The sequence below is a fragment of the Stylophora pistillata genome, chromosome 2 (assembly GCF_964205215.1).
Source record: "Stylophora pistillata chromosome 2, jaStyPist1.2, whole genome shotgun sequence".
NCBI classification, from domain to species: Eukaryota; Metazoa; Cnidaria; class Anthozoa; order Scleractinia; family Pocilloporidae; genus Stylophora; species Stylophora pistillata.
In genome coordinates this window covers 24187963-24203423 of record NC_142520.1, presented here as the reverse complement: position 1 = coordinate 24203423, position 15461 = coordinate 24187963, and the positions used below count along the sequence as shown (strand labels likewise).

The window sequence follows — 15461 nt, the reverse complement described above, 5'->3', positions numbered from 1 at the left end:
ATACTAGAGATCGTGAATGTTGCGAAATCAAAACTGTTGTCGCAATTCATAGACATAAAACAGAAACGTAAGCAGTTTGTAATGTTTTTACCTTTTTTAACCTCAGGTTTTGTTTCATACTTCGCTTCATTTTCGAGAAATATTGGCTGGTTTTGATGTTGAAAAGAACTATAGTTAAATATAACACGTCATCTAGCTCTGTCACGCGCTCATCACGCGCTTCTGCCGCATACTGATCACGCACGGTTAAAGCTTTAACTCCCAAGAGAACTGATTGCACAGGGACTCTTTCCTTTAAAACATATTAAGTTCAGTCTTAAAAGAAGTCCGTAGATGTAAACAAAATCTTTGCATGGAAAGTAAAACCGTCATGTTGATAAATCTGGTTGTGGTGACCACATTGACATCTTTACTTATGAAGATATAAATGGTACCCTTACTGCGTACGATGAAGATCTCTTGGTTTCGAAACAGAAACAAATGCTGGTATGCACAGACAACAACATTACCGTTATTATCATTATAGATCATGAATGTCGCGAAATCAAAACTATTGCCGCGATCTTTAGACATTCAGCAGAAACGTAGGAAAATTATATTTTTTCCCCTCTCTTTAATTTAAGGTTTTGTTTCACACTTCGCTTCATTTTCGAGAAATTTTGGCGGGTATTATGCTGACAAGAGCTAAACTAACTAAAGCGCGTAATCTAATTATGTCACGTGCTCATCACGCGCTTCTGCCGCATTCTGACTACGTTCCGTTAAAGCCTTAACTCCCAAGATCTGATTGTTGATTCTCCCCTATTACTGCAACATGTTTCCTTTTAAATTAGTTACGCTTTCTTTTCGTGATCGAAATTGCTGTTCTACCTTAAGAAAGTCATTGTGCTTTTTTTGTTTTTGGTTTTTTATTTTTATCTTTATTACTTGTTTACACTTTTATGCATGACGATTGATTCATTGTGCGATTTAAATTCAGGTATTTCCCTTTCAGCGGAAAACACTCGCAATCCGTAAAATTCTTTTTCTCCTCAGAGCAGGACGTACACTGAATCGAAAGGATGAATTCATACCGCGAGTTACATTTTGCCAATACAATTTCTCTTGGAGTAATTAACTCGATATACGACTCGTTCGCTGCTCTCTCGTGAGATGTCGGGATGATAACGAGACAGTAATTCCATATCTACAAGGCACCATGTATTATTTTGTTTACTATGTATGAATGGCGACTTTATCAAGGAATGAAAATTTGCAATTCATTGATCAACCTGACAAAGTGGCGCGAAAGGCGAGCTACGCGTCAGCAGCTGATTGGCGATATCGATCAATGCAGCTTACATGAAAGATATTTTTCCATCATCTTTCCATGAAAATGCATTACGTTTTTTCCAAATTTTCAATTTTCGCTTTCACCGTTACAACGTTATAAATGTTCTAAAAATGATAAAGGTGAACTTTTTTCTCATCAATAACTCCCGCCGATGCCGCACCAAATATGTTTGCAGCCAAGAGTGAAAAGTCTCCGGTGAAATTCAGTGGCGCTATAGCTGTTATGCCAATGCAATCAGGTTTAGAATGATAAAATCTGTTTTCTCCGATTATGAGAATGATTTTGATTTGCATAATTAAAAATTTGGTTATGTTCGTTCGTAATCGAGTCCCGTGAAAGATTAAACAGACATCAATATTATTTGTGTTCCTTCTCTGATCTCTCACATGGAAAGAGAATTTGCTGTGACATCAAAATACTTCCCTTATGAGGTAACCTTCTCGGTTCTCAACGATCACAACTTTTTCGTTGGTGGAATCAGTTGCATTGATTTCTACTCTGTGAGAACAATCTACACATGTTCATCATCGGAGGGAAACGTAAAGGAAAAAACATCCTATCCACAATATAGTAGCATTTTTGTGTATTTTTTTGCACGATTTTCCGATTTTTAGTTACAGCATGCCCTATAATACTTCACTGTCTTTCGTTACCCAAAGAGTGCCGCAATTAAACTCCAATAAAACTCTTTTGCTACGGATACTTGACTTCGCGTTGTAACTAAAGGAAAAGAGATTTAAAAAATCGTTACCGCTGAAGTTATTCAAGTGTTTTTTTTTTTTTATCTGTGTATGTGTGTAGAAACCCTCCATGTATCTTACAGGAGCTTTTATGAATAAATTGTCACCGAACCACTTGTAAGCTGGGACCGTGAAAAAGAATTTTAAGTCCCTCTCTCTTTGATCCACCTTTTTTTCTTGTGTTAAGATGCAGTAAGGGAGGTCATATATTATGGTTCATGTAAGACAAGCGGTGCACATGACACTGGAATCAGTAATGTTGCATTTCATTCATCCTCGTGGGCGAAAAAGTCAGCTACTTCAAGGTCCATTAATATATTCTTAATGTCAGCATTGAGAAACAAATTCTGTTGTTTTAAATGATATGAGAGATGGGCAATCTTTTTAAAAATTATTTTTTCATCTGTCACGATGGAGCTTGAAATATGTTTTCTTTCGTTACATAATTTTTATACATGATATGGCCATATGAGCTTTTATTCAAGATTATTACGGCTTTCCGTGCTTCCTAAGTGTAAGGAAAGACCGCAGATTGCCATATGGCCATATGAGCTTTTGTTCAAGATTTTTACGGTTTTCCGTGCTACCTAAGTGTAAGGAAAGACCGCAGATTGCCATATGGCCAAATGAGCTTTTGTTCAAGATTTTTACGGTTTTCCGTTCTACCTAAGTGTAAAGAAAGACCGCAGATTGCCATATGGCCATATGGCCATGGCAATCTGGCCATATGGCCAAATGGCAATCTGCGGTCTTTCCTTACACTTAGGTAGCACGGAAAGCCGTAAAAATCTTGAACAAAAGCTCATCTTTCAAACCGGCAGTCTAAATCCCACAAGGATCAACGAAAGCTTTCCATTCCACTAATTTAGTCTCGTTTTTCTCGTTGCCATGTTCCCACCAATAACGTAGCTCCATTCTCTGCCTTTAAAAGCACACACAACCCACAATTCCTCTATTCGCTCCGACGATGGGCTAACGCTCGAAACGTCAGCATTTGTAATCGTTACGGTGGCCAATTTACTACTTCAACTTTGTTGATATATCCAAATTATTTCGTTACTCCCACCGACGCACCCCCAAACAGTTTCTTTCGAGACTATCAGCCTTTATTATTTTGTTTACTATGTATGAATGGCGACTTTATCAAGGAATGAAAATTTGCAATTCATTGATCAACCTGACAAAGTGGCGCGAAAGGCGAGTGACGCGTCAGCAGCTTATTGGCGATATCAATCAATGCAGCTTACATGAAAGATATTTTTCCATCATCTTGCCATGAAAATGCATTACTTTTTTTCCAAATTTTCAATTTTCGCTTTCACCGTTACAACGTTATAAATCTTCTAAAATGATAAAGGTGAACTTTTTTCTCATCAATAACTCCCGCCGATGGCGCACCAAATATGTTTGCAGCCAAAAGTGAAAAGTCTCCAGTGAAATTCAGTGGCGCTATAGATCTCATGCCAATGCAATCAGGTTTAGAATGACAAAATCTGTTCTCTCCGATTATGACAAAGATTTTGATTTGCATAATTAAAAATTTGGTTTTGTTCGTTCGTAATCGAGTCCTGAGAAAGATTAAACGGACATCAATATTATTTATGTTCATTTGCTGACTGCCTCTCACATGGAAGGGGAATTTGGTGTTACATCAAAATACTTCCCTTAAGAGGTAACTTTCTAGGTTCTCAACGATCACAATTTTTTTGTTGATGGAATCAGTTGCATTGATTTCTACTCTGTGAGAACAATCTACACATGTTCATCATCGGAGGGAAACGTAAAGCAAAAAAAACATCCTATCCACAATATAGTAGCCTTTTTGTATACTTTTTTGCACAATTTTCCGATTTTTGACTATAACATGCCCTATATTACTTCACTTTCTTTCCTTACCCAAAGAGCGCCGCAATTAAACTCCAATAAAACTCTTTTGCCAAGGATACTTGACTTCTCGTCGTAACTAAAGGAAAAGAGATTTAAAAAATCGTTACCGCTGAAGTTATTCAAGTGTTTTTTTTTTATCTGTGTGTGTGTAGAAACCCTCGGTGTATCTTACAGGAGTTTTTATGAATAAATTGTCATTGAACCACTTGAAAATGGATTTTAAGTCCCTCTCTCTCTTTCATCCACCTTTTTTTTCTCGTGTTAAGATGCAGTAAGGGAGTTCATATATTATGGTTCATGTAAGACAAGCAGTGCGCATGACACTGGAATCAGTAATGTTGCATTTCATAGATCCTCGTGGACAAAAAAGTCAGCTACTTCAAGGTGCATTAATATATTCTTAATGTCAGCATTGAGAAATTAATTCTGTTGGTTTAAATGATATGAGAGATGGGCAATTTTTTTAAAAATTCTTTTTACATCTGTCACGATGGAGCTCGAAATATGTTTTCTTTCGTTACATAATTTTTATACATGACACTTTCAACATTGATGATTGCAAATTTGAATCAAAGACAATTTTGAAACACATTATCAAAGAATTAATACAGAGATCTGCTGCATCGAAAACTCAGGTCGCCCGAAAACCACTTCAACTTCTTTGGACATTACAGGGACTACTTCCTTTAAAACATGTTCAGTTCAGTCTTAGAAACGTCCGTAGATGTAAAAAAAATCTTTGCATGGAAAGTAAAACCGTCATTTTGATAAATCTGGTTGTGGTGACGACATTGACATATTTACGGGTGAAAGTACAATTGGTACCCTTACTGCGTGCGATGAAGATGTCATGGTCTCGAAACAGAAAAAAATGCTGGCATTTCATCGACAACTACATTACCACTACTACTGTAGATCGTGAATGTTGTGAAATCAACTGTTACCGCTATCTTTAGATATACATCAAAGACGTGGGCATTTTGCATATTTTTCTCTTTTCAACCTAAGGCTTTGTTTCACACTTCACTTCATTTTCGAGATATATTGGCTGGTTTTGATGTTGAACAGAGCTAAAATTAAATAAGCGCGCAATCTAGTTCTCTCACGTGCTCATCACGCGCTTCTGCCGCATACTGATCACATGCAGTTAAAGCTTTAACTCCCAAGATCTGATTGTTAATTCTCCCCTCTTGCTGCTACATGTTTCCTTTTAAATTAGTTATGCCAATTTGGTTTTTGATCAAGATAACCGCCTCCCGGTTAGCTCAATTGGTATAGCGCTGGACTGTTGTGCGGGAGGTCGAGAGTTCGACTCCGGCCGGATCAACACTCAGGGTCTTTAAATAACTGAGAAGAAAGTGCTGCCTTTGTAATAATATCTGCAAATGATTAGACTTTCTAGTCTTCTCAGATAGGGACGATAAATGGAGGTCCCGTCTCACAAGCCCTTATATGTGATAAAAATTGTGGGACGTTAAAGAACCCACACACTCTTCGAAAAGAGTAGGGCAAGTATTGCCCGGTGTTGTGGTCTTTGTGTAGTGTCTAATCTAGGGTGAATTGGGGAGGGAAGGTCAGATCAATACATCGACTGAAGTGGCTGCATAGTGCGCCTGATGAATTCTGACGTCCGATCTCACCTTAACTGATTGTAAAGCGCGACTGATTATCTATATAGTAGTTTGCGCGATATAAATGTTAAATTGTTGTTGTTGATAACAAGTTTTACCTGATAAGTTTGAGTATTCTCATTACCTGTTTCCTGGATAATGTATGGATAATGCCGGGAGAATTTACATGTTAATCATTTCTGGAAGTTAAAGGTTTAAGGAAATTAAAACGTGCGCAGACTTTGTTTTCGTGATCGAAATTGCTGTTTTACCCGAAGAAAGTTATTGTGGTTTTTTTGTTGTTTTCTATTTTTTATCTTTATGATTTGTTTACATTTTTCTGCATGACGATTGATTCATTGTGCGATGTAAATTCAGCTATTTCCCTTTCAGCGGAAAACACTTGAAATCCGTGAAATTCTTTTTCTCCTCAGAGCAGGACGTACACTGAGTCGAAAAGGATGAATTCATACCGCGAGTTATATTTCAGCATTACAATTTCTCTTGGAGTAATTAACTCGATATATCACTCGTTCGCTCCGCTCTCGGAAAATTAAATTAAAATAAGATTAAATGGACGTCCATCTATCCGATGGTTTCATTCGGTGACTGCCCCCCGCCTGGAAAGAGAATTTGGTGCTACATCAAAATACTTCCCATAAGAGATAACTTTCTCGGCTCTCAACGATCACAATTTTCTTTTGACTGAATCAGTTGCATTGATATCTACTCTGTGAGAACGATCTACACATGTTCGTCTCCAGAGGGAGACGTAAAGCTGAACAACATCCTATCAACAATAAAGTGGTCTTTGAGTATATTTTTCTCACAATTCTCGAATTTAATATACTACTTCAATATCTTTCCTTACCCAAAGAGTGCCGAAATTAAACTCCAATAAAGCTCTTTTCCAAGGATACTTGACCTCTTGTTGTAACTGAAGGAAAAAGAGATTAAAATCATTTCCGCTGAGCGTATTCAAGTGTTTTGTTATTTGTGTTTGTGTTTAGAAACCTTTGGTGTTACTGAACCAGTTGTAGGCTGGGACCATGAAGAAGAAATCTAAGCACCTCTTTCTCTCTCGTTGATCCCCGGAGCTTTTGCTGCGGCTGGGATGCAGCAAGGGAGGCCATATATTATGGTTCATATAAGACAAGCGGTGCACATGATACTGGAAACAGTAATGTTGTAGCTCTATAGATCCTCATGGCTAGAAAAATTCAGCTAATTCAAGGTCTGTCATTATATTCTTAATGTCAGCATCGAGAAACAATTCTGTCATTTTAGCTACATATGGGAGAGCTTCAGATCGTACAATCCGAAGACCTAAGACTCGAATTCTCGAGAGGAAAGACGATGTTTTTCTCTCTCCCACGTTCGTCACGAGTAACTAAGATCGATATTTTTCTCATTCGTTCGTCTTATGATCCAAATCATTTATATTTGTATATCTAGTCGATAACCTCTTATCTCATTTACTGACTCATTAAGTTCTCACCTTAACTCCTGTGATATGGGGATTTGTCCCACAAGTGTATAACAGAAAAGTGTACTTGCTCACACCAGAAGTAACGGGGAAGCTGAATATCGAACTCGAAACAGAAAATCTGGTATCATTTGTTTATTTCGTGGTACATGATTCTTTTTTATGATTACACTGTTTCACTATTTTTACACCAAGTTAGAACTGGGTGACGTAACATTTTTCAGCTTTTCATTTTCATTAATCCTGAGTATGGTACAATAACATAAACCTCCCACTTAATATTATTATATTTTTTTTTGTAGCCGTCTGGTTATTATTGTATTTTCTTTTTTTTTTTTTTTCTGTTTTTTTCTTCTTTGAGGTGGTCGTTAGACTTCCGCTTAGTTAGGCTGATGTGGCTACGAATCAAATAAACTCAGCGTCAGTAATACACATAAAAGTGGTACTACATAGCCGTACGTGAGGATATGAGTTTTTATTTGCCATGGAGTGTAGATCATATCTCTAACTCCCTCAAAGAGAAATTTTAAACTAGGTGAGATGAATAAGTATTAAAAAGCGAACGGATATCATCTTGTTTATTATGTAGACGTTGATTGCAAATTTGAATCAAAGGCAATTTTGAAGCACATTTTAAGAGCACTGAATGTAAAGATATCCTGCGCCGAAAACTCAGCTCGCCCGAAATCCTCTTTAACTTTGAACATAAGAATATAACAATTTCTCATTACAAGGACTATTTCCTCTAAAACACATTACGTTCAGCCTTAGAAACATTCGTTGATGTAAACAAAATCTTTGCATGGAAAGTAAAACCGTCATGTATGTTGATAAATCTGGTTGTGGTGAGACATTGACATCTTTACATGTGAATATATAAATAATACCCTTACTGCGTGCGATGAAGATGTCATGGTTTCAGAACAGAAAAAAATGTTGGTATTTCACCGACAACTACATTAACGTTATTATTACCGTAGATTGTTAATGTTGCAAAATCAATGCTGTTTCCTCCATTTATTGATATAGAGAAGAGACAAAGGCATTTCGTAATTTTTTCACGTTTTTTAGCCTCAGGTTTTGTTTCAAACTTCGCTTCATTTTCGAGAAATATTGGCTGGTTTTGATCTTGCAAGGAACTATAATTAAATGTAACACGTCATCCAGCTCTGTCACGCGCTGATCACGCGCTTCTGCCACACACTGATCACGTAGAGCCTGAGTTAAAGCTTTAACTCCCAATAGAACTGAATTCAGAGATCTACTGCATCGAAAGCTCAGGTCGCCCGAAAACCACTTTGACTTTGGACATAAAAAATTCAACAATTTCTCATTACAAGGACTATTTCCTCTAAAACACATCAAGTTCAGCCTTAGAAACATTCTTTGATGTAAACAAAATCTTTGCATAGAAAGTAAAACCGTCCTGTTGATAAATCTGGTTGTGGTGACGACATTGATATCTTTACATGTGAAGATATAAATGGTACCCTAACTGCGTGCGATGAAGATGTCATGGTTTCAAAACAGAAAAAAATGCTGGTATTTCACCGACAACCACATTAACGTTATCATAACTATAGATAGTGAATGCTGCAAAATCAAAACTGTTGCCGCGATTTTCAGATATAGAGTAGAGACGTAGGCATTTCGTAATTTTTTCACGTTTTTAACCTCAGGCTTTGTTTAATTTTCGAGAAATATTGGCTGGTTTTCATTTTGCAAGGAACTATAATTGAATGTAACACGTCATCCAGCTCTGTCACGCGCTGATCACGCACTTCTGCCGCATACTGATCACGTACAAGTTCTCATGCATCGAAAACTCAGGTCGTCCGAAAACCACTAACTTTGGACATAAAAAATTTAACAGTTTCTTATTGCAGGGACTATTTTCTTTAAAAAAATATCAAGCTCAGTCTTAAAAGCGTCCGCAGATGTAAACAAAATCTTTGCATGGAAAAGAAAACCGTCATGTTGATAAATCTGGTTGTGGTGACAACATTGACATCTTTACATGTGAAGATATAAATGATACTCTGACTGCGTGCGATGAAGATGTCATGGTTTCGAAACTGATAAAAATGCTGTTATGTCACCGGCAACTACATTACCGTTGTTATCATTATCGATCGTGAATGTCGCGCAATCAAAACTGCTGCCGCAATCTTTAGAAATACAGGAGAACCGTAGGCATTTTGTATTTTTTTTTCTCTCTTTAACCTAAGGCTTTGTTTTACACTTCGCTTCATTTTCGAGGAAATTTTGGCTGGTTTGATGTTGACAAGAGCTAAAATTATATAAAGCACGTAATCTAGCTCTGTCACGTGCTCATCATGCGCTTCTGCTGGGCTTATACTATTTTGCGAAACGAAACGAAACGAAATTTTGCGAAATGGCGTTTTTTCGCCTTTATTTAGCAAATATGTCCTCTTCGTCCGAAACAAAATGTTTTCACTAATAAAATGATCAATATTTCGAAGAGCCTGCTCACCTCTCATTTTATTGACCATAGTAGAATTCGTTTCGCAAAGTAGTAATTTTGACAGAATTACTATTTTGCGAAATGGCGTTTTTTCACCTTTATTCGCCAAATATGTCCTCTTCGTCCGAGACAAAATGTTTCCACCAATAAAATGATCAATGTTTCTAAGAGCCTGGTCACCTCTCATTTTATTGACCATAACAGAACTCGTTTCGCAAAGTAGTAATTTTGATAGAGTTACTATTTTGCGAAATAGCGTTTTTTCGCCTTTATTTAGCAAATATGTCCTCTTCGTCCCAAACAAAATGTTTCCACCAATAAAATGATCAATCTTTCTAAGAGCCTGGTCACCTCTCATTGTATTGACCATAACAGAACTCGTTTCGCAAAGTAGCAATTTTGACAGAATTACTATTTTGCGAAATGGCGTTTTTTCGCTTTTATTTAGCAAATATGTCCTCCTCGTCCGAAACAAAATGTGTCCACTAATAGAATGATTAATATTTCTAAGAGCCTGGTCACCTCTCATTTTATTGACCAAAATAAAACTCGTTTCGCAAAGTAGTAATTTTGACAGAATTACTATTTTGCGAAATGGCGTTTTTTCGCCTTTATTTAGCAAATATGTCCTCTTCGTCCGAAACAAAATATGTCCACTAATAAAATGATCAATCTTTCTAAGAGCCTGGTCACCTCTCAGTTTATTGACCATAATAGAAACTCGTTTCGGAAAGTAGTAATTTTGACAGAATTACTATTTTGCAAAATGGCGTTTTTTTCACCTTTATTTAGCAAATATGTTACAAATATGTTAAAAATCAGGCCTGTACGGGACTCGAACCACTGACCTCTGCGATACTAGTGCAGCGCTCTACCAATTGAGCTAACAAGCCAACTGGGAGCAGGCCGTTAAGTTGATTCGTAATAAACCCGTGAAAGTGATAAATGAGATGCAATGAATTTATGAAGTTCATATATTTTGAATTGGAGTCCTTTACAGGCCTGATTTTTTTCAGGTCTGATTTTCGCTATTGCATAAATAGCGCTATCTACTGCGAGGATCGCACATCATACGTGAAAATTTACATGTTAATCACTTCTGGGAGTTAATGGGTTAGGGAAATTAAAACGCGCGCAGACTTTGAATTCCATATAAATAAAAACTTGAATGCTCCAGTCCAACTAAAAGCAGCAGGTGTATATGGACATGTAAAATATAAGTACAATAACAAAATTAGTGTACATTTCACTAACACGAGATTGGTACTCTTTTGAAATTTTAAAATTCCTAACCATTATATTCCTGACTAGCACTCATCTTCCTCGAGTTTAGTTGCTTGAAAAGTCTGAAAGAATTCCATGACTGTCAGGGGATTTTTATGAACTGCACTAACCCAGTATTAAGGACCTTAAACCTCTACTAACTATGCTTAAACAGAGGCGGATCCAAACTTTGGTTCAGAAAGGATTGTTGGACTCTTTGAGGCAAATTACTTCTCCCCCACACCCCCTCCCACCAGTCGCGGTTGCATGTTATAATTCCTTGGCCGCTTACCGTTTATTTGGATTAATTTAAAAAAATCAGCCAGTTAAAAGTGATATACGATCCTGTCTCAAAGTTGTAAGCGTCAGGTTTGATAGGGGAGGGGGGGTCCAGACCCCCCGACCTTCCCCCTGGATCCGCCACTGTTAAACAGATAACAACAGTCACAGTAACAAGGAGGTGAAACAAAAGATTTGATGAGCAGAAAAATTGCTCGGCTTATGCATTTTCAAACTTTGTACATTTCTTGGCTTCCCTCTACACAGCAGCAAGAACATGAAATCAACTACATTTGCATGGGCAGAGAACTGAAACCCAAGCAGCAAATTATTTATGTTTCCATTTAGAACTCAAGCTGCTCACATAAGTTACGCTGAAGTTGAGGTGTGGTGATGCAAGAGACTGTAAAGGCACACAGCCATTTGCAAAATTGCAGCTTATAATATACATTAATTTTTTATTTACTAATTTTTAATTCCTCTGCATTTCTTGTCCTTAATGCTTAAGGTCCTTATTGGAATTATATTTTCAATTGCCTAAATCAAACATACGTGCTAACAGTATTCAGTTAACAACAATGAATGCAAAGTCAAAGTGCAATGAATCTTTTCCTTTGGTGATAGTGTTGTCTTGGGTTCTTCATAGTTCAAATCCTGTCCAGGAACCAGCTTAAACTTGAACAACTTCAGAAACCGTGACATGAGTGCCTTGAACTCAAATTCAGCAAAGGTCTGACCAATCATTTAAGGTTGAAAATCACTCAGGATTGAATCCCTCTGGGTCGTGCTGTACTTGTAGTACTTGGGGCTGTTGTGTAAAGTAAACACAACAATATTTATCAATATTCCTGCTGGTATTCTGTGCCCTCGTAATTCACAATTCTTATCCATTACTCAGGTGAAACCAGGGACGCTGGGGTGAAGCCAAAGCGTTTCTTTTATGGCAAGATCTGTGTAACTTAGTTTGCCGTGGTCATCATATGAAACATATTGACGAGAATCAAAGATATCATCAACCTCTTGCACTAACCTGTAACAAATTTGAAAGGATTTTATCCCTAATTATTACACAATGTAGAAATTGTTGAAATGTAGTGGTATGATGAATGTGTACTAGATGGAGAAGAGATCTGTGTAATACTTAACTCACTTGTTCTCAACTTCAGGATTCTTTGCTGTTTCAGCCAACATTTAAGGACAAAGCTGCTGAAGTGGTTTCCTCACCTAAGAAAAAGAATGAAAATATTGAAGAATTTGCAGTTAAATTTCATTTTAGATTGTTTTAGTTGTAACCTTGATCTGTATTCAGTTGCCTGAACCTACCAGTGTGCCAAATATTTTCTGGGTTTTCTTCGCCTTGAATGGGACGTGATGCCTTGAGATAGATTACTATATATGATCCATGTAACTAAAGTAGAGAGGAAATTATAGTTGTTACTGTGCTTTTCCATAACATGTCAGCTTTGAAATTTTAATTCATGTTAAATTAGCACACAAAATGTAGTTAAGTTTTAAGTGTGGGAGGGGAAAAAATTGACTTTTTTGCAGTGAACAGATCCCTAGGCACCTGACATTGGCTGTCCAAGGTTCTGTCACTGAGAGGAGTCTTTGGTAAGCTGGGCCTGCCACTGAGTTAATGAACGAGTGACAGTGTGTTGTCTTGTATATGGCTATGGTCAGCAATTTTGCAAGCACCATGTTTAGTAAAGAATAAGAAAGATCATAAAATTACCAAGAGACTTTTCAGGATTTTGGCTAATATATTGAGTACAAAACTGCTTAAGAGGACACTGGAACAAACTTTTGATTTTTATTACATTATTTGATTTCAAAAGCTGTTCCACGCATCATTTTAATTTCAAACTGTGTCATAGCAAACAAGCATTTCCTACATTGTACATGTTATGCAGTGCTCGAAATTAGCAGTTGCCCGGTGCCCTGAGACAACTAAAACTTCATTCATTCATTCAGGCAATCAGATTTTAGGGTAAATAAAGGACAGGTTGCCCCAGAAGAATTCGCCAGACAACCCAGGAAAAAATTGAAGTACTTACATTACTTTGATGCCTAACAGAATAAAGCGCAGAAGCTATAAACTTGAGAGATGAAAATAGCCTAAAATGTGAGGTTTATCCCTGATACTGATGGATGGATCCACCCAGGAAGGTTGTGAAAATTAATTAACGCCGTTTGCTCGATTCAATAAGTAAGGATGGGCTGATACTGATACCAAATATTTGATACCAATGATACCAAGGTCAGATCGAAAATTATCAATACTAGCGTAGAGTATCAATTCTTTCGATACTGCATGCGAGATACCTGCACTTAATCTCTCACAAATAACCACTGACAAGTAGCCGAAGGGCTCGAGATCGTGCATGAGCGCAACCAAGTTCTCATCAGGGCAACCAAAGTCAGGGGCTTGGTTGTCTGGCAATTGCCATAAGGGTGACCTGGATTTTTCCTAATTTAATGAGCACTGGTTATGGTATTGTTAGTTATGTTGTACCTGCAATAAAAATGCGAGAAAATGATCCAACATCTCTTCATAGTCCAACTGAGTGTCTTCAGGAGCTGACTTCAGGATATAGGTGAGAATATCTGATGGAACATCATCGCCATTCAATACTGCCTTTCTTCTCTCATTTATAATCTTCTTGCCAGTATCCTGTAAAAAATGAACCGCTGCTACAACAGTGTTTTGATAGCCATAGGTTGTGAAGTCAATAGCATGAGGAGGATGGGATAAACACTAAATTGGAGCAACTAAACACTCTTTAATGGCTTCTGGGAACAAGGAATCAGAATCATTGACAGCGTTTAGATCAATTCCAAATGCCACCTAAAAAGGAGAGAAAGTACAAGCTTTACACTATACATCATCATGCAGAAAGGTCTCTAGTGTTATTGGCGCAACTCCAAAAAGATACTGAGTGGACTAGAAAAAAATTTTAGATGGGTCAGCCATGGGCTGAAAAAATAACAATGTATCCAGGGGTTTCATTAAGGGCCAGGCACCGGGCAAATTGACCGGTTGTGCGGACGGTTTTGCCCAGCTGATTTGACGGTCTGGAGGAAAGTTATAATCTAGTAAAGAAGTTCAGTTCAAAGAGTTTTGCCCGCCTGTGAAAACCAGTTGCCCTCCTGCAGAAAACATTAATGAAGCCCCTGTGTATCTGCACCAGTAGACAGGCCTACCATGGGGGGAGGGTACTTGATTCAATTTTTGCTGGGTGCAGTGTATGTGCTTCTGGTCTCACAGTTCTGCTACCCTATTACATTCTATTCTGTAGCCAATTACAGACCCATCTTAGTTACATTTGGAAATAAGGTAAAAACTTTTTAACTCTGAATTTCTCCAATTCTAATTCCCTTGTTAATTTCCGGGTGGGCACAGATTAAAAAAGTATACCTCACTATTCGTTATTGGGTAGAGTGGTGAGTGCATTTGTATCTCCTGAATGTCATTCATATCCTAAAAATTCAGTTGCATCTTAACTGCGAAATACACCCCTTACCTTCCCTATTAAATCCAAAGTTATCCGGTTAAATTCATCTGCCATTTTCACTTCAGTTTTACCATTAGCTAACCCAGTCAGTCTTGCCAAAAACACATCACAGCTCAAGTTAAACTGTTCCATAAGCTCCTTTAAATACTTCCTGTGAAATGCAGGATTGATTGGCAGCCGTTTGGATTTCGATTTTCCAAGAACAGTCTCGGAAACAAGACCTTTACCCATAAACTTCTCCTTGAAGAGGAAACCGAGCTGATCGTAAGACCAAGCATCTTTGGGGAGATTGGAGGTTATCAGCACTTCTTTGATTATTAAAGATCTGAAACGTAGAAAAACGGGATGTGAAAAATCCAGACGATTATTACAGGGCCGTACTCTTGGGAAAGAAACTTAAAAACTTCGAAGCCGTTGGTGAATCCATGCTGTTTTTCAAGCGTTCGATTGTCTGTATGTTTCCTCGGAAAAATTCATCTCGTTTAGGGCCTGGAATGTGGTCAAGTGTCTTGTGTTTATGTTGCAGATAAAGCACGAAGCAAAGAACAAGGGTAAATACAGTCATACACAAAGTTATAAAGATTAATGGAGAACAGCGAACTAAAAGGACGCCATTTTGGTTTTCTGAATAATCCTTGTCAACAGTAGTAGGGTGAGGAGAGTTATTCTCGTAATTTCAGACCATTGAAAATGAAATAAAGTCAACCAAAAAAAAGCTCTGGGTCTATCACTGCATATTAGAAGTCCTGGTTGTATTTATAAAGATAAAAGGACAAAGATTCCTCGCTTTTGAGATCATAAAACGCAGACGAAAACAAACAAAAAACAAAAAAACAAAAAAAACCGAGAAAAAAAAAAACAAAAAA

The 15461-nt window shown here is 37.5% G+C and overlaps 1 pseudogene across 1 annotated transcript; it reads right to left on the bottom strand.

The window, feature by feature from the left end:
* Window positions 1-11261: 11261 nt before the first annotated feature.
* LOC148737944 (cholesterol 24-hydroxylase-like) lies at window positions 11262-15394 on the bottom strand (annotated as a pseudogene). The gene is made up of 6 exons (XR_015996794.1): window positions 15383-15394; window positions 14605-15262; window positions 13596-13928; window positions 12407-12491; window positions 12234-12307; window positions 11262-12113 (listed from the first exon to the last, which is right to left on the bottom strand). The product of XR_015996794.1 is annotated as a cholesterol 24-hydroxylase-like (transcript).
* Window positions 15395-15461: the final 67 nt, after the last annotated feature.